Source organism: Meleagris gallopavo, chromosome 6 (assembly GCF_000146605.3).
Source record: "Meleagris gallopavo isolate NT-WF06-2002-E0010 breed Aviagen turkey brand Nicholas breeding stock chromosome 6, Turkey_5.1, whole genome shotgun sequence".
NCBI classification, from domain to species: Eukaryota; Metazoa; Chordata; class Aves; order Galliformes; family Phasianidae; genus Meleagris; species Meleagris gallopavo.
Genome location: NC_015016.2, coordinates 25772353 through 25789823, shown reverse-complemented (window position 1 = coordinate 25789823; position 17471 = coordinate 25772353). Strand labels below are relative to the sequence as shown.

The window sequence follows — 17471 nt, the reverse complement described above, 5'->3', positions numbered from 1 at the left end:
TGCCCCTCCCCCCTCCGGGCTTCTCGTGCTTTCCTTGCTTAAACTGATTGCGGACGAGGGCTTCGTGGCTCCGCGATAGCCGTTGGCCGCGTTGAATCTCTTGTTCCGTTGTCGCGCACACAGGCGGGCTCCTCGGAACACGCATAGTCCCTTCAGATCCAGGCCTCCTTCATGACCAGTTGAGAAAAGGCACCAGTTTCAGTCGTCCTGGAAATATCCTTGGTTTTTTGAATCAAGGTCAGGAAATACTCTTCCAGTTTACTGAAATCCTAACTGCGAATCTGACCAGTGTCTAAACTCACACAAGAGGAGACAGGCACCACTTAAACCTTTATATGGTATAGCGCTGCTCTGAGCACTCTGTGGGAACAGTGAGAGGCAGCTTTAGAAATACACCCTGCTTAACTCAGAATAGGGGTTTGAATCTGTGGCACCATAGAAAATATACATGCTCATGTCCTAGCGTATGTATCATAACCGTTACCGTATTTTATGACTATCATTTTCCAACCCTACAGTCTCAAACATTGTGTTCTATTGAAACCGTTCCCCTTTGAATAAACTACTTAAATATTAATTAGATTGATATTTAAACTAGTGTTTCCGTATCCCATATGCACGCCCTCTGGGCTGTTACCATCATGATTCTGCCTCTGGCTCTGTTTTCTGAAGAGTCACCTAAGCCCGCCTGCCAGGAAACAATAATTTAACCAACATCCGATGGAGGCTCTTTTTTTCATTCATTCTTCTCGAAAAGGAGCACTTAACTGTTAATTCTGACCATCTTAAAAAAATTGCTTCTTTCAATTGATCACAGAGCCAAAAAAAAAATCCTTTTGCAGAGAATCACAGAGTCATGAGAAAGTCATAGGCAAGTTAATTTATTGGTTGTTTTCCTTTGCAGGAGTAACTGAATCTGTTGTAAATTGATTTCTTTCCTCTTAATTATTTTCTTCATCTGCTCTTTTTTTGCACACCACAACATAGCTTAAATTCCCTTTGCTTCGTAGTTTGCCTATCTTCTTGCTTTCAAGCCTCAAACTTCATTGCATTGAAAATACCGGCTTTTGTTTAAAAAGTTACCCTGAGGGTGTAGCACAAAGCTTAAAGATGCAAAGTACCTCCGAAACCGACAAATGGAGAGCACAAGGTGGTGTGTTTTTTAAATGAGGTTAAAGATTATTTTTTTTTAATGTGAGATGAGCAATACTCCATACCCTTAGTATTTTCTTTCTAAACTCTCCTTCCTTTCTGCTCCATTCTCTACCTGCCATTAGGTGCTTCATTTTGCCTGATAAGCTTCTAAGCCTCCTCAGTGAAGCTGATCTAGTACAATACTTGTAGTACCACCGTATTAGTGTCAGTCTCTTCTCATTTTTCTATTTTCTTGTTTCAGCCATATGTGGTCAGTTTTATCCTGATGACTCACTGAGACCTTCCCTCTTCTCCAGAACTTCAGTTAATCCAAGTCACACCAGACTTCCACAACACAAAGTAATGTGGTTAAATTAGAAGTCAGTTCTCTCTCCTGGTTTCAAAGAGAGCCTTGAAATGCCAAGCAAACATACACCAATTCAGCAATGGTTGCCTTCCCTGAGAGCCTAAAACAACGTATGTCAGAAATTTCCAGTGACATGGGCCAAGACTTCCAAGTGCAATGGCCAAGCTAAATTTTGATACTGTGAACTGACACATGTAGGGAAGAACGTAGAAAATGACATACAACTTTTTCATTGTGGTCCCAAACTATTCATGCTGGGAGGTATTATTACGTTTTTTTTCCAATACATATCTGACATATAAATGGCTGGAGGATCAGAGAAAGGTTTGTTATTGCACACTATATTCTGCATACAGTCTCCCCAACTGGGCAGTTCTTTTTTTTAACAATGCTGGGAGCTGTGGAGGGAGTGCAGTGTTTGTGTTCTCTGCCATGAGGTTTCTCTTCGGGCGCACACAGGTAGGTATCACCATATCGGCTCTCCTTAGCAAGCCATAAAGGCAAGAAACATACAGGAATATCATTGTTTAAATAAATTTGTGTTCTGATGCTAATTGACAGCAAGATACAAAGCCTGAGGCATGAAGCAGTTATTATGACTATTTTTAACACCACTGAAAGACCAACATACTTTAAAGCCCAGCAGGATTCACACAATCATATTCTGCATGGCCAAACAGCTTCTGTTTTGGTGTCTCCAATGAGCAGAAGACAACTCATGGAAAGAGCTTATCATCCTTTTTTTTTTTTTTCCCTTAAAGATACACCTTATCTCCAGCAGTTCAAAAATTTGGCTGCTCTGTGGTCTATTCCAGTTTTCTCTCCTGGCCGTTTAAATTTAGGTGCTCTGTAGGTTCTGCACAGTGCCAGTAGTTTCTATGCTAACAAAGCTGGCTGAAGGGTTTCCTGCACGCTCCCCCAGCCCTGCTGCTGGTTCCCACCTCTGTGCAGTGCTAATTCACCTCTTTGTGGGCCACATTATAAATCAAATGGCTGAAATGACCCAGGTTCAAAAAAAAATAAAAAGCTGTTCACACACATGTATATACATACACGCACACAAAAACTCAGATTTATTTCAGTGATCCAATTTACAGCACAGCCCAGAAACAGCTGCATCGGCACAATCAAGGGCACAGTGAGCTGTGATGAAGGAGCCAGAACAAGAGAGCATAGCAGGCAGGAAACTGCCTGGCTTAAACTGGCTTTCCCACTGGAAATAAAACCTTTGTATAACTCTACTCTGAGAGCTCAACACAAGCTGTTCCCCAAGCAGTGGGCTAAGCAGAGCGGGGGCAGGAATGTTCCTTTGCATCTGGCAGAAGAACTGGAGGACTTGCACTGGAAGATAGGGCTCTGCAAGAGCGGAGTAACTGCTCTACAAGAGCAGAGGGATGGCAGAACCTTGTTCTGAGGTGTTTCTGGCTCTGCCCTGCCAGACCAGCAATCTGCCAGTGGGCTTCTTACAGGATGTATTTTTTAAAGCCAGATCATTTCTCAGATCCAGTCTGGAGTGCAACCACAGAGACATGAGTCAGAATAGGGTGGAGAATGAGGAAAGGTAACATCCAGCATGGAAGTGGGAGAAAGGGGGGGAGTAGGATCACTTTGTAGCAATACTGCCCACTGAAATACTTGTAAGGAATATGCCATTTGTGTGGACCAGCTGTTACCTTAGGCCAGACATAAGTCAAAGTAATGAGAAAGAAATGTGGGAATGGAAAGAGAAACAAAAGCAACACAGCTCAAAACTGAAAGCTGACTCTTATTACAGTCCATCAGACATGAAAGAATATTATTTAGGAAATAGCTATTTAATGCCTGGTCTGGGTAGCTCAGCCCTCTCTTTTAACTATATTACTCTTTTTTTTTTCTTTCTCCCCCTTTATATTACATCATTAGTGCCTGTACCAATACAGTCCCTACCTGAGAGTGCAATTCTGTATCATGATGTTTTCCAAATCAAAAAGCTACCTGAAGGCACATTAACATCATACAAGGTAATCACAGACCGTGGGACAGAAAAAAAAGTTTCGTCTTCCGAATGCCAGTGTATCCTAGTAGTGTAAGCCAACATATGAAAAGTTGGATCATTATAAATGGCCTTTTTCCACCACAAATGTATAATGTCTTGCTGTATGACTTGGCAGTAGTACCTCATTGTATTTTAATACATATTTTCCAGAAGAACTTCAACCTGGGGAAACAGTATCTTGGGAAGAAGTTGAGGAGGCACAAGAATTAGAAGACCAAACAAAATCAGTGACTAGAAAGCTTATACCATCTTTTTAAATGAGATATTCTCAGGATCTTTCAAAATGATTTGTGGCTTAAACTGAAAGTGGATGACTTCCATGTCAATTTTGCTATTACTCTTCCAAGAACAATATCCTGGTGCCCTATTCATGTATGGAGATGCTTGGCATACTCAAGCTGAAAACCCCAAGACAATTTTTAGAGGAAGATACAGGTCTCTTTTAATATTTCCATTGAGGGAGTGTTATTACTGGTCTCCCAGAATGAGAGCTCTGACTGTACAGATGACACTTCTAATCTCCAGCATGTGGTATATCTAAAGATATTGTACATTAATACAATAATTCCAGCCTGTAATTAAGAATGCTGGAGATCAGGTATTCTCAGTATTCTCATTTCAGTAAGTTTTCAAGGCATTTGTGTTAAACCCAGAAACTAAAAAAAAAAAAAATAAGAAGCATATTTTGAAATGCAGAAGATCTCATGCCATTCTTGGATAGGAATATTGATTCCTTTTGTTCTATTCTGCAGTAGCTATCAAAGATCAACAAAGCTTGTTCATAGCAGGATTGTCCTTAATTATTCTTTATACATTTATTATCGTTTAACAATTTACTTTTACTTGTATTTGCCAAAGCAACTAAGATCTCTTTTTAATTTCAAATAAACTTCCTAAAAGTACCTTTTAATATTTTTAAAAATTAATTCACCACCAGGGGGCAAATAACTATTTCTCCAGAGAGAACATTTTTGTCGGTTTTATAGATGCATGACCCTTCCAAAGTCCTTTTCTATTTCACAGTAATTGCAGAACTGATAATAGATATTTTTTTAGGTGTGCAGCCCTAGAAATACACCAGAGGGACATCTCTGATTTTTTTTCCAACTCTGACTCCTTAACTTTAAGACAAATTGGATGACTACGAAGAGGTGGAACAAGATGGCTGCTATGTGAGAGCAGCTTCTGTATTCCTTTACGTGTGGTTTTAGCATCCTTCTGCCAGACCTCCTAAATATTTTGTTGTTTAAAGCTTTATCTTCTTTGCAAGAAGAACTATCTAGGCCCTAAGGATGGCAACAATACCTTCCCTATAATAATTCAGTCATACCTGCAATCTTAACGGTTGATTTTAATTCCCTGCACTGGTCCCTCCTTGTATTCTTCGTTGCTTTATCACAGAGAACCTGCTATTAGGGACAACAAAAAAAGGAATTTTCTTTGGCAAATGGAAAAGGATGAGTTTAACTTTCCATATTATCAGAGAATCTGCTTATTGCCACAAAGAGATACTGAATCCCAAATGATACAGTTCTGTTTGTCAGTATGTAACACTGATCTCTCATTTATTAAAATGGTTGGAACATATTCTTATGGCATTTCCTAATACATCCTTCTCAAGAAAGGAAAAGAGAGCACCAAAAAGTGTTAAAGAAGTGAAGCACAAGACAAAAATCCATCGCTTTAAAATAAATTTCAACATTGAACTCTGACCACACACAGACTGTCGAACCATGAGAACAACATGCCGGAAACAGAAGGGGAGGGCTTGTTACAGCAAATGTTTGTATGAGTTAGTCATGGACAGCACTTGGTATTGGGGTGATATACTGTAAAACATACCACAGCATCTTATTGCTGGTAGATTATATTTGACTTTACTTCAGATTGTAACAAAAATGGCCCAACTCCTTCCTCTGTCTGTACAGCTGTGACTTCCACTTGCTTTCAAGGAATCTGTATCAGAAAGTAGAGCAAAATATTACTTTAATTGCAAGTACAAACCATTATTTTCAGGAAAGGAAATACTGTACAGATAATGTTGCCAAAATTCTGCAACATAATTTCTCACAAAATCCTGCTGCCCAGTACAATTTCTCCATAACCAAATTCTCCAGTAAGTAGTCCTGAGAGCTTTAACAGCTTTTGAAATTGTTAGCATTTTGTTGTTATTATTAGGCTTTGTTGCAGTATGAATTTCTCATTACAGCTACATCACACAAAAGCAACGAAAAAAATAAAAATAAAGATTTCTCAGACTAAGAATCTGTCAGTGAAGATAGAAAGTGTCCCAGACATGAAGAGCCTGAACGATCCTGGTCTTACAGGACCAGGTTATTTACAGTCCTCCTTAAGTATTATCTGTTACCTAAAATATTTAATTTTAAAACCTAAAATCCTAATTCCTGAACCTGTCTTGCTGTTATTTTTGTCAGAATCACTGTTGTCCTATAGAAATACTTTGTGTTCTGTCCATTCCTTTTAATCACTTTTTCTTCCTCCCGTTTTTGCGTTCTCTCTCACCTCCTTCGTGCCTACTGTGTTGTGCTACCAAATAAATATTAAATATGTTGTACACATTTGATTCTTCTTAACCAGGTATTCAATTCATACAACAAATACTTCTTCTGTGGGCAAATATTAGTCAAAGAATATGTAATATAGAGTATTATTTAGCAAAATATATTTAATGAATGCTATCAAGTGTGACATATAAATATTGACTTCTCCATGTGGCATGTACAGAAAGCGATCACTTAGTTTATGGATGCTCCTGATATGTGTTCTCAGGCACTGGCGTGCAGAGAAGCAGCTAACAGGGCACACAGAAGGAACTTGCCCAGTGGCATTATCTGTGGACCCACTTTTCTTTTCATCATACTAATGAATCACACTTTCAGCAGAAAGTAAGAAAAAGTTACAATACAAGAATTACTATACTTGATAATATAGCAACCCTCCCAAAATGAAGACTGTATGCGAAAACTGGAGAAAGCAATCACCTTGTAATAGTAGTGCAAACGGACACAATAGCTAAATTACAGATCCCCAGATGTTTGACCTGTGTTTCAGAGGACAAATAAGTACTCTCTTTTTGGCCCAAAATGCAGTAATATCCTGAAAATATTACAGAATTCGATGTCAAAGTCCCTTGCATGCCTTTAGGATATCTTTGAATACAAATGCCGAAGAACAGCCCTATAGTCCTTACTCCATTTAACCCAGATGTGATTGCAAAGTCAAATTCTAGTTTTCAACTTTATTTTTGTAGTAACAAATTTATTTTGTACTAGTAAACAAACATCAGACCAGCAGTTTTAATCAGGGCTGGATCAAAGTGGCGTTATCTCCGTCTGCAGGCCAGCGAGGGACTCCATTATATCACTTAAGCTCCATTAAAGCCAGTAGGTGATCTATTCTTGCAGCACGTTGGAGGGAAGGGCAGAAGGAATTCTCTCTGCGGTACCTCCTGCTGCGTGCAGGCCGTCCTCCCACAACTCCCGTGTCTGTGACAGATAATTTATGTGCCACCAGCCATCAGTGACAGCACTCGTACCAACCACAGCCAGAGATCATGCCTACAAACCAGGCGGGCCCTGCTTAACGACTGTACACGTGGCAAATCACACACCTGGAGGTGAAGCGGGCAAATCGGTGTGTCCAAATGAGCTACAGCTGTGCAGCTAATTGCCACCAAAGTACAGGCAAGCCTGTGTCCTGCACAAGTCACACTAAATGCACAATTTCTGTGCTGGATGTAGGGGGGTTAGAACTAGATGATCTTTAAGGTCCCTTCCAAACAAAGCCATTCTGTGATTCAATGATTCTGTGCTGTGTTACAAGAATGGCAATTCCAGTCAAGGGGAGGCATGATGCCTGATCTCCCTGCCCTGAGTGGAGACACCCCATTCTGCCACCATGGGCAGTGGGCCAAGCACTCTGGCCAGCCCCTGAGGAACTGACAGAGAAAAGGAGGAACCCTCAGGACAGAGAAGCTCCAGCAGGCACAGAAATGATCTAATACTGTGACAAAGATTTATATTGAAGAATGCGGTACATCCAAACATGGAGTAAAAAATAATGAGGTTTGCTGCTGAAAAGATTAACTGTGTTTTTGGTCTCTGTTTTGATTCTGAATAATTTTTAGTTATCCCTTGGGTACACATGTTACTGTTAGTGTTGCCTGGTTTCCCAGCAATATTAAAAAAATCTAACCTATGCTTTTCTGCAATTGAAAGAGAGCCAACTTACATACCTGCTCCCCACGTTCTGGCCCAGTAACAGATTCTGCCTCACATTCCACACAACTTCTCCTGTTCCTGCTGATTGCAGCAATTTTACTTCCCCACCACCAGCTCTACCTTTGTCATTTCTGCATGACAACACCAAGAGCTGGCAGCTTTCATCTCTCCTCTTCTCAGCTCACACCTCCACCAAATCCCACTCATCTGCATAACTTTGGGTGTATCTTGGAGGCTCAGGGTAATGGGGCAGCTTCTACAGGAGATGTTGCCCCCAATTCTACTTGTAGGGAGGGGAGAGTTGCTTTGGGTGTTTGCACTGCCGTATCTAAATCCAACATTCTTTTTCCTTGGCTCTCATGCTTCTGAATATAAGGTGAGTAATTGGATGAGGCTCTTACTTAGCAGTCAGCCTCCAGGCATGATTAAAACTCATCAAAATGATTACTGCTTCAGTTTGTGCCAAAATCCTATCACCTGTACAGAGTTTTTTAGAGTACAGAAATCCTGAAAACAAAATTAATCTGGAAAGAAGCATGGGTGCAGGAATGAGTCCCTCCTGAGCTGCAAGCTCTACCGGTCTTTACAGAAAATGTTAAATACTGCCGTAGTTTGCTTTCTAAGACCATAATTTCACTCCATGGTTCGCTGCTGAAGATAATCATCAGATAATTTACATGAAAACTCTATTTGCCTCATGGAAAAGAATACTCAGAAAACATTTTGCAAAAATATTTCTAAGACAACTAGATACACCATCTCCTCCATAGCAAGTACTGTACAAAATAGCAAAGTCACTCAAGGTAAACTCTAAATGGTGGTCACAGCTGTCTTCTGGCTATTGTTTAAATACACATTTCCCTATGCACAAGGTTATCTTATGGGTGATTCTGTCACACTTCTATCTGTATTTTTGAAGGCTGTCTCCTGAAAGTGTGCCTCACTCTAAAAAATTTTGCTTGCACAATCAATAAACATGCCTGTTAATGGAGCAATCTAGATCTAAAGTTAAACTGGTCAGTTTGAACGTCTAAATTGCCTTCAGCCATCAGCTCTCTCAGCCAGAGCACTATAATTTCTCTGAAGTACCCTGTGAGGCACTTACTGTTGTTGCTTTCTTTTTGTACTTCTGTTATATTTGGAGTTATTGCAGATTATACTAGAGTTACTATAATGTATTATTTCCCATGTGGGAAGATTCATCTAGAACTGTTATCTTACTTTCTTGTCTTCGTTTTCTCTAGCAATTTACCAAAACATTTTCTGGAAGGACAGCAAAGCAGCATAAAGATTTTGGAGAAAAGATTTTGCAGTTGATAAATGAACAAATTGGATCTTGTTGCTTTCTGTTTCCATTTTGCTCTCTTAATGAACAATAGGTGAAACAAAATGGGGATTCCTCAGCTATGCTGATTTTAGAAATAGAGTATTTAATTAAATCTTCTCTGTATGAAAGTATTGTACCTGTATTCTGTGCTGTATTACATCTGAGGCTTGCCAAGTTTCTCTCCATTAGAACGAGATTGGTCATTTCAGAACTGAAAGCAGTTTTCTGGAATACCTCCATAAAAACCACATTGAATAATTCAGAAGAATGTAAGGACTCCCAAACAGCAAGGTATTATAAGCCAATTTTTAACCTCTGTCTTTTAAATTTGGTATATAAATGTTCTATTTATTTCCTTCCTCATTTAATTTCAGAGATCATTTTAAGTACATAACACCTATGAACACTAAGTAACACTCCTGGTAAAAAAACACTCTAAGCAATCAAAAGTAGCTTTTGCTTCATTCAGTCAGTGCTCCCCACCTGATGAAGGAGGACACACAGATCTTTCCCAACATCAGCTTATCTTCAGGTATAATAGTGATTTCTTGTACGCATAAATCCCAATTTTCAGTTCATTTTCACTGCCACCACAGAAAAACATGTAGTGCTGGCTATAGAATAGATACAGAAGTAGCAGACAAGATAGCAAGTAAAGGAAATTTTAGAGGAACCATTAGCATGTCTCTAACTTCAAGGAAGCACACTAAAAAATGGAGGCAAAGAAAGTCAAGCTTTTTCTTATATTCCTAAGAATATTTCTTATATTTCTAAATAAATAAACAGTATTCTTCAGTTACAGAAAAGCAAAGTTGGAGACATATCAGTTTCATATAAGAATTCAAAAAGGAGATGTGTGCTGCTTTATATGTACTAAACTGAATATCCATAAAAAGACGCAATTGCGGAACAAAACAGAAGACACTACAGAGAAGTCTACAAAATACAACCAGAGTGAATTTGTGGGAAATCACATAAAAGATTGCACAAAGATTTGAAATAAAATGTAAATCAAAGGAGCCTTTGGGCAAATCCATTATGCTTGTAAGAAACAAAATCATTCTGCAAAAGTTTGCAGACCAGAGCTGAAGATAAACAAAAAGGAGCTAAAAAGAATAAATCACGGCAAAAATTGTTAGAGAAATGAAGATGCAAAGACTGGATAATCACTTTGAGCTTGGAAAGACTGCAGCTGTTTAGTTGGACACAGCACCCAAGTATTATTCTATTTGCAGTTACAGCAAGAATTTTGAAATTAAAATCAATTGAAATGAAAGTTCAGCTCATAGAACAGTGTGCTGTGGTGAGTGTGACCTGCAAGCAAAGGCAAGAGAGAATTAGGAAAGGCTAAATCTTGCAGTTGTTTCAGAAATTGCGTTGTTTCTATTCTAGGATTGGAAATATCAGATATTAGACAAAAAAAGCAGGTATTGAAGATAAATTTTTTTAAAAAAATTATAAAATAAAGAAATTAAATAGAAAACAGACTATAATGAAATGGATAATTGAATAGAAAAGTAGCATAGGAGAGGTAGCTTATCTATCACTCTTTTTCTTTGAGATATGTGTCACTCATACTGTCAGAGTAACTACACCCAAGCACATTTATCCAAATAATTTTTGTCTTACTGCAAGAGACATAATATCATCGGTATGCCAGACAGCTCACCCCTGAAATAATGTAGCATAGAAACAGCTGATAGAAATTGCTCTTCCAACTGAAACAATTCTGACATTACTTAGGAAGGTATTTCAAATGAAGGCAAACTCTAAAAGATACAGTAAACAAGATTCTGTCCATAAAGGCTGCCATCTCCTTTTGCTTTCCTGACTGAGACAACAGCAAGGCTGCTTTGACTGAGAGAAGAAGAATGGAACAAGAAGTCATTGATTTGGAAAGTATCTTAGCAAAGCTAAAAGGACAAGCTTACAACATAATGAGGAACAAGCCCATGATGGGAAGAAACTCTGGGATCCTCAAAAACATTCCACAAACATCAGTAGAAAACCTTTCACGTGATGATAGAACATGGATGTAATTGCCAAAGGCACTTCAAATAAGTTGATGTCTTATCATATCCTATAAATCATCATCATATTTCAACATACCTTCTACATGTGGCCACTGGCATTTTTTCTGTTGTTTACCAGGATGTCACCAACCAGGATAAGTGGGTAAATTGTAATCCAGGGAGCCGTTGCCAAATGGAGTCAAGTTCAGCACAGGGAGGATTTGGCACTGAAAAACAGCACTTTAGGTCACCATACCAAGAGCACTGGGGTAAAAATTGGAAAGATAGGCATTTTTTTCTGCAGACACTGAAGAGATAGGGGACAACCTCTGGCTGGTAGTAGAGGATATCCACCAAGTTGATTCAGTGGAATTATATGAAGTGACATAAAATATCCCTATAAATAAAATTAAAATGAATCATGGATTGAAGGGTCTTGATTCATACAAGAAACAAGTAAATCTAAGTCCACAAAAAATTACTCTATATTAATGTGCAGGAGTAATGTGATAACACAGTTCTATAATCATAAAAAAGAATGAGAGATTTTAGTCTGCTCTTGTGTCTTGAAGAACACTCCAGAAGCAGAACTTGCTCAAAGATGGTTCTTCTACTCTACCCTGTTTCAAAGGAGAAGGGCAGTGTTCCAGGAGCCCCTGTTGACATCACTTTCTGATTCTGCTCATGGTGTTAGGAGTTCCTGCAGGGATATTTAACAAAAGAGAGGAAAGCTTGCCCAACTCTCAGGAAAAAATGAAGAGAAGCTCATGAGTCTAGTGCTTCCCCTTCTGGTAGACATTTGGTGTAAAGGAATGTTCAAGTTAAAAAGGTATATTCTTTTCACTCCATGGCAAAGTCACATAATGGCACAAAGGGAGCTGGTAAACCCTAGGTTATAAAGATAAACAATTTGAAGAGTGAATCAATGTCACCTCTCTATGAATCAGCCTGGGCAGGAACAAAGTGAGTATCATTAAAGGTTGTATATCTCAACAAAGTCAGACACAGCTGTTTTGGAGAGTCTCGAGGGTCATGATTTCAAAACAGGAGGTCTTGGAGGAAATGTTTGGAAATAAAGGTGAACAATCAACCTTTGTAGACCTCCTCTGACCAAAGTCAGCCCACAGTCTCTTAATCAAAATCTTATTCTTTCTGGGTGTAGAAACATGAACCAACCCAGTAGGTGGACAGATTGTTCTCCAGGCTCTTTGACTTTTCAGTGGGTTCCACTGATCTCCTCATTAAGTTCTCAGAGATAGCACCAATGATCCCTACATGCTCAGGATTCGAATCCAACTTTGAACATCTTCTCAAGGATGTACACTTCCCTCAGGCAGTGAAGACAACAGCTGCAGCCATCAGAAGTGGAAGAACAGGTTCCCCAGGGAAAGTTTAGCATCCTACACCAAGTGAAAGAAGCAAGTAACTCCAAAGACAGCTAGTGACGTTTCTGCCAAAAAGAAGCTAAAAATTTGAAAAAAGATTACTGTTTTTATACTTGTTTGTTTGTGTATATTGCTATGGAATCTAAAAGTTCATACTTTATATTATTTGCCTATGTACATATATACATTCCGTTGAGATGCTATAAATTGTTATATATCTACAGAATTTTTGACAAGGACATGGGGACTTGCTCCAAATGAGATGGACTGTGAAGATAGGGCCATAAAATTCCTCAACGCTGAGTGCCCGCAATGAGGACAGAGACAAGTCTGCGCATCTCCCACATAATTTTGCTTGCTCACCCATACATGACAGTGTGAAGACTTAGATAGATACTCGAGAGAAAGCCAAATTCAGAGCAAATTACCAAAAAACATCAACGCAATAATGACATAAAACACTGGTGGAGGATGCCAAAGAAAAAGAAAAGGAAATGTAAGAACTTGATGTGGGAGGCCAAAATGCTGAGCATAGCATCTTCACAGTGTGAGTTGGGAAAATTATATCAAAATTGTTAAGAGGTTGTTTAAAACAAATCCTTGGAGTTGCAACTTCTACTTAACTCACCTAAATTACAGAGCAGAATTCCTGAAGATGAGATTGTCATCTGATGAAATATTAAAAAGAAATCAATAGGTATACTTGGTAATGCAACCATCTCTGCTAAAGCCCACAGAACCAAAGCACACAGGAACTAAAACCTGATGGATGCCTGCTTGCTCTACGCGAATTCCAGTGCCGGCTCCAGAAAACAGGGAAGACCAAACTGACACTGACTGAGAACTGTTGAAATACACATTCTTCTTCCAGAGGGGAAAGACATATGGGTGACTGGCCTTTTAAAAAGCTTTCAGCATCCTGCTTTCTACCAGCTCCTGTTAGGGTCACTAATCATTAGCTGTCTGACAGACTGGGGGTCTTTCTTTCTCCGTTGCAAATTTCTCCCTCCTTTATATGACAGTTTAATTTTCACTTTGCAGTAAGGACTCAATTCTGAGTCCTCTTTCACTAACATGTAAGGACACAGCACTCAGAGGAGTAAATACAGATTAAGTTGCAAAATTTTATGCACCAAAAATATTGGTCTTCATTTTCATATTTCTTTCTTATCTGTAAACCGAGGATAGTAAATTTAACAATACAGCTTACATGAGTCATTAGGCTTCACTAAGATTTCTACAGATTATATTTTTTAGCTAGAGTGTTATTATTTTTATCTCTTTCCCTCTGATGAAGGGATTTATAATGTCTTTCAACATTCCTTATCGCGTTTGCCTCTTTTTTTTTTTTTAAACTCAGACATTCAAAGTCCTGTTTCTTGAAAGCTCTGTCTGATATCTGGGGTGATAGCACCTTTTGGGTCTTTTCTACGATAGCCCCAAGTGTTCATGCATACACTAAAATTAACATTCCTTGGTTTAAATTTCAATACAACCCAAAATCCTTGCTATTCAGCTGAGAAACATGAAAGCTCGCACTTTTGTAGTGTGTGTGTAGGAAAAACCTGGAATTTATGACTCTGATTGCCTTGAATTATGCAAAATGAACACCGTTAGGGCTATAAAGGCAAATACTCAAAAGTTAAGCAACAGAATTAAGGTCACCAACTTACTACTCATTCTTCTATTCTTATTTTGATATTAATTTCCAGGTAGAAAAGTAAGAGTTCTGCAGTGGGTGCTTAAATGTTGCTCTGCAGGACTTGCTCACCTGAATATTGCCATACCTTCATGTGTCAGCACAAATTTTCTGTTCTTTGTGAACTACACTTCTGCATAATTCAGCAGACACATACCAGTTCACAAAAGCCATGACAACCCTATCGTACTCCCTACGCATGCCTTTCTTCAAGTAATTGAGTTTATTATTTTGATGCCAAATTGAAAAGGTACTATGGAATTTATGCAGTGTAGTTTTCTTTTGTGCCCAATAATATTCTAGACTATGCTGACAATTTTAGAGCTTTAAATCACCAGAAGAGCAACTAACAACCCTTTATGATATCACAAAATAGCTGTATTGTATTCTAACTGTTAAAGGCTGATGTCAAAATTATAGCTGAGGCTTTACCTCTGTTTTTTTTTCTTCATTTCATTTGTCTGTTTTCAGGCTACTTAGGGACAGATTTTCACCATGGCATAACAAGCAGCAGTGGCGGCTGAACTAAACCTCCGTGCAATGGAAGTTAATATCCTTCAGCTTTACCTAATTCTGAACTCAAGGAGATTCTTTAGCAAAATAGAAATTATGAAATTATTTATTAAGACACGTAAAAGATAAGAAAAATTTAAAAGAATAAACATCTTTACAAACATTTTGAGCTCTGTTTTCCTGCTAGCACTGAATTCTTTACAAGTTTTGATCTGGTAAAAGCTTGCATGAAGGTAGCCTGAGCAGGTTGTAGGAATGAAATATTCCTCCTACTTCCTGGTTTCTCGCTCAGCTCCAGACTGCTTTATCAGTCACAGCTTCTGTGCCCTCATGTTTTTTAACCCTAAAATTCTCCTAAAACAGAGCGCCCAGCAATGGTCTATGAATCACTCAAATTCCCACTTATGCTGTACTTTACATACCTGACCGGATCTTAAATGACATACAGATGCTAGCTCGACCTTTTGCCCATTCTGCAGGAGCACGGGGTGATGAATTGTTCAAAACATCACACTGTGCCACAGCGCAGAGCCCCTCCCTCACTCTTCCCCCAGCCCTGGCAGGAAGACCCTGAGCAGGCTCTTGTATCCTGCCTTGGCATCCTCCCAAAGGCACGAGGAGTGGGAAAGTAAAGATTTATGAAATGGCTGTAAAAAACATGATCCAAGGTGAAAGTTGGAAGCTAATGCTCAAATCCATATGCCATTTTATTTTCTTCAAAAAAAAAAAAAAATCAAATTGCCCACATCTGGATTGCTGTGTAAAAGCACCTTTTTAGTCATCTTGAATTTACATTAGATTTTTTCAAAATGCTGTTTTTCATCTCTAAATCTATAGGGCAAAATAGTTACTTCATTTAGATAAGCAGCTTTTGGGCATGAATTACAACAACTTTTTCATATGGATTTTTATTATGCGGATTAAATACTCTCTAATTACACATAGTGGAATACTTCATAACAGTCTGCTGTGTTATGTCAATAATCCATTACGATATGAATAGATGCTTGGTAAAACTTCTGCTGCAAGCATGAGTGCTTACAGTTTCACTGGGAAAAGCACAACAATCCCATTGACAAGAGCCCAGTTGGACAGCAAAGATACAGTGTCATGAAGTGCACAGAAAGATCACGTTGTGTTAGTGAGATGGAAACACCCTTGAAAGTACAGAATTTCAAAACTAACAACAAATTTTGTCCAGACTCATTCCTTGTGCAGGTTGAAGCAGCTCCACAAAACTTAATGGTGATTTAACACTTCTTCTCATTAAAAAAATAATTTAATTTTCTTGCATTCTTCCTTGAATAGTCAATCGCACAGGGATAATTCACAAGTACCCCTCATGACAGATCTGGAACAAGCGCACCTTGAGAAGGGAACTAATTCTGAAGGAAACTGGAGGCTACTGAGAGGTCCCCCAGTTCTGTCCCACCACACGCTGCCTCCCATGGTTACTGCTGCTGCCGTCCAGGGATGGAGCCAAGCAACAGGGACAGCCAGCTGAAAAGGGACAGGAAAACTGGAAGCAAATAATGTTGGGAGTGTGTAAGAAAACCACAACAGGCAGAAATAAATAGGCACTTTAGAACTTTGCCCTGACTTAAATATTAACTATATACAAAACATTTTTAAATCAAATATAAAGTTACATCCAGTTTATATTGGTTGACCCAAGACCAGCAAGAGTTATTAACTTAAACCAATACAATTCACCAGCTGCTAGTATAAATATCCTGTAGGTCACTGCAAGGTCATTACTGTGCCCTCTCCTGTACCTCTCGCCTTGTCCATCTGAACAGAAAGATTCCTTAGATAAGTTTCAGTAGCTTTGTGCACTGTGCTGGTAAGGATCAAGGGACATAGCCCAAGAAGCAGCGTTACCATCAGCAGTTCCCTTAGTACTGGCATAGGCACAGCTCTCCAAATGCAATTTTACATTGCAGACACCCTCACCTCAATTAGCATTATCCAAGAGAAACAATTTCAGCATAGAAACCTGAGTTAGCTTTGTTGTAAAGGGCTGTGAATGCACCCAGTGTAAGCTTGAAGCAGATAACTGCAGCCCAAGGCAATATGCAGTGAATTCCCTCCAGGGACAAGATGTCTGGGGATGAAGAAGCAGGGGGAGGAGTCCAGGAAGGATCTACTTCAGGTGGTGGCATTTTATGGTATTTCATGTGCATTTGCATTTCATGAAACTCTATATCTGGGAACTGGAAAGATCTCCAGAACTCAAATGACAAAACAACTGAAATATCTAAGGGAGGAATGAAACGCTCAAGGAAATGATGCCTACCCGATTTTGATCCCTGTTTTTCTTGATGACTATAATCAGTTGCTGTAACTTCCCATCATAAAGCTGCATTTTTAAGTGCTGGTGACTTTGCAATCCTTTACATGTCCAGGCTGGCATATCCACCTCAGTTGGTTTATTATATTTGCTCAAATATCAGAAAGGTTTTGTTTTCAGTTAGCATAGGAGAAAACATTGTTCTGCATTAAGACATTCCTGTGATTTTCAGTTTGAGTGGATTCAGCACTCACAGAGCTCTGCACAAGGATTCTGACAGAAACCCATCCCCTGCCTTGGAAAGCAAACATTGAAAAGTGGCCTCTTTGTAAAGAATGCTATCAATTGCAAGGGGTCAGAAAATATAAATTAACTTCTCTTGAGAATTCAAAAATGCAGATATCATCCCCCCAAATTAGAAGCTCAAAAATGTCTTTTTGACATCTTTCATATTTCACTTTTCACTTT

The 17471-nt window shown here is 38.9% G+C and overlaps 1 long non-coding RNA gene across 1 annotated transcript; it reads left to right on the top strand.

Moving 5' to 3' along the window:
• Window positions 1-6: 6 nt before the first annotated feature.
• On the top strand, window positions 7-4229 carry LOC109368206. The gene is made up of 4 exons (XR_004160119.1): window positions 7-237; window positions 1397-1494; window positions 3404-3501; window positions 3687-4229. It is a non-coding gene; the product is annotated as an uncharacterized LOC109368206 (long non-coding RNA).
• Window positions 4230-17471: the final 13242 nt, after the last annotated feature.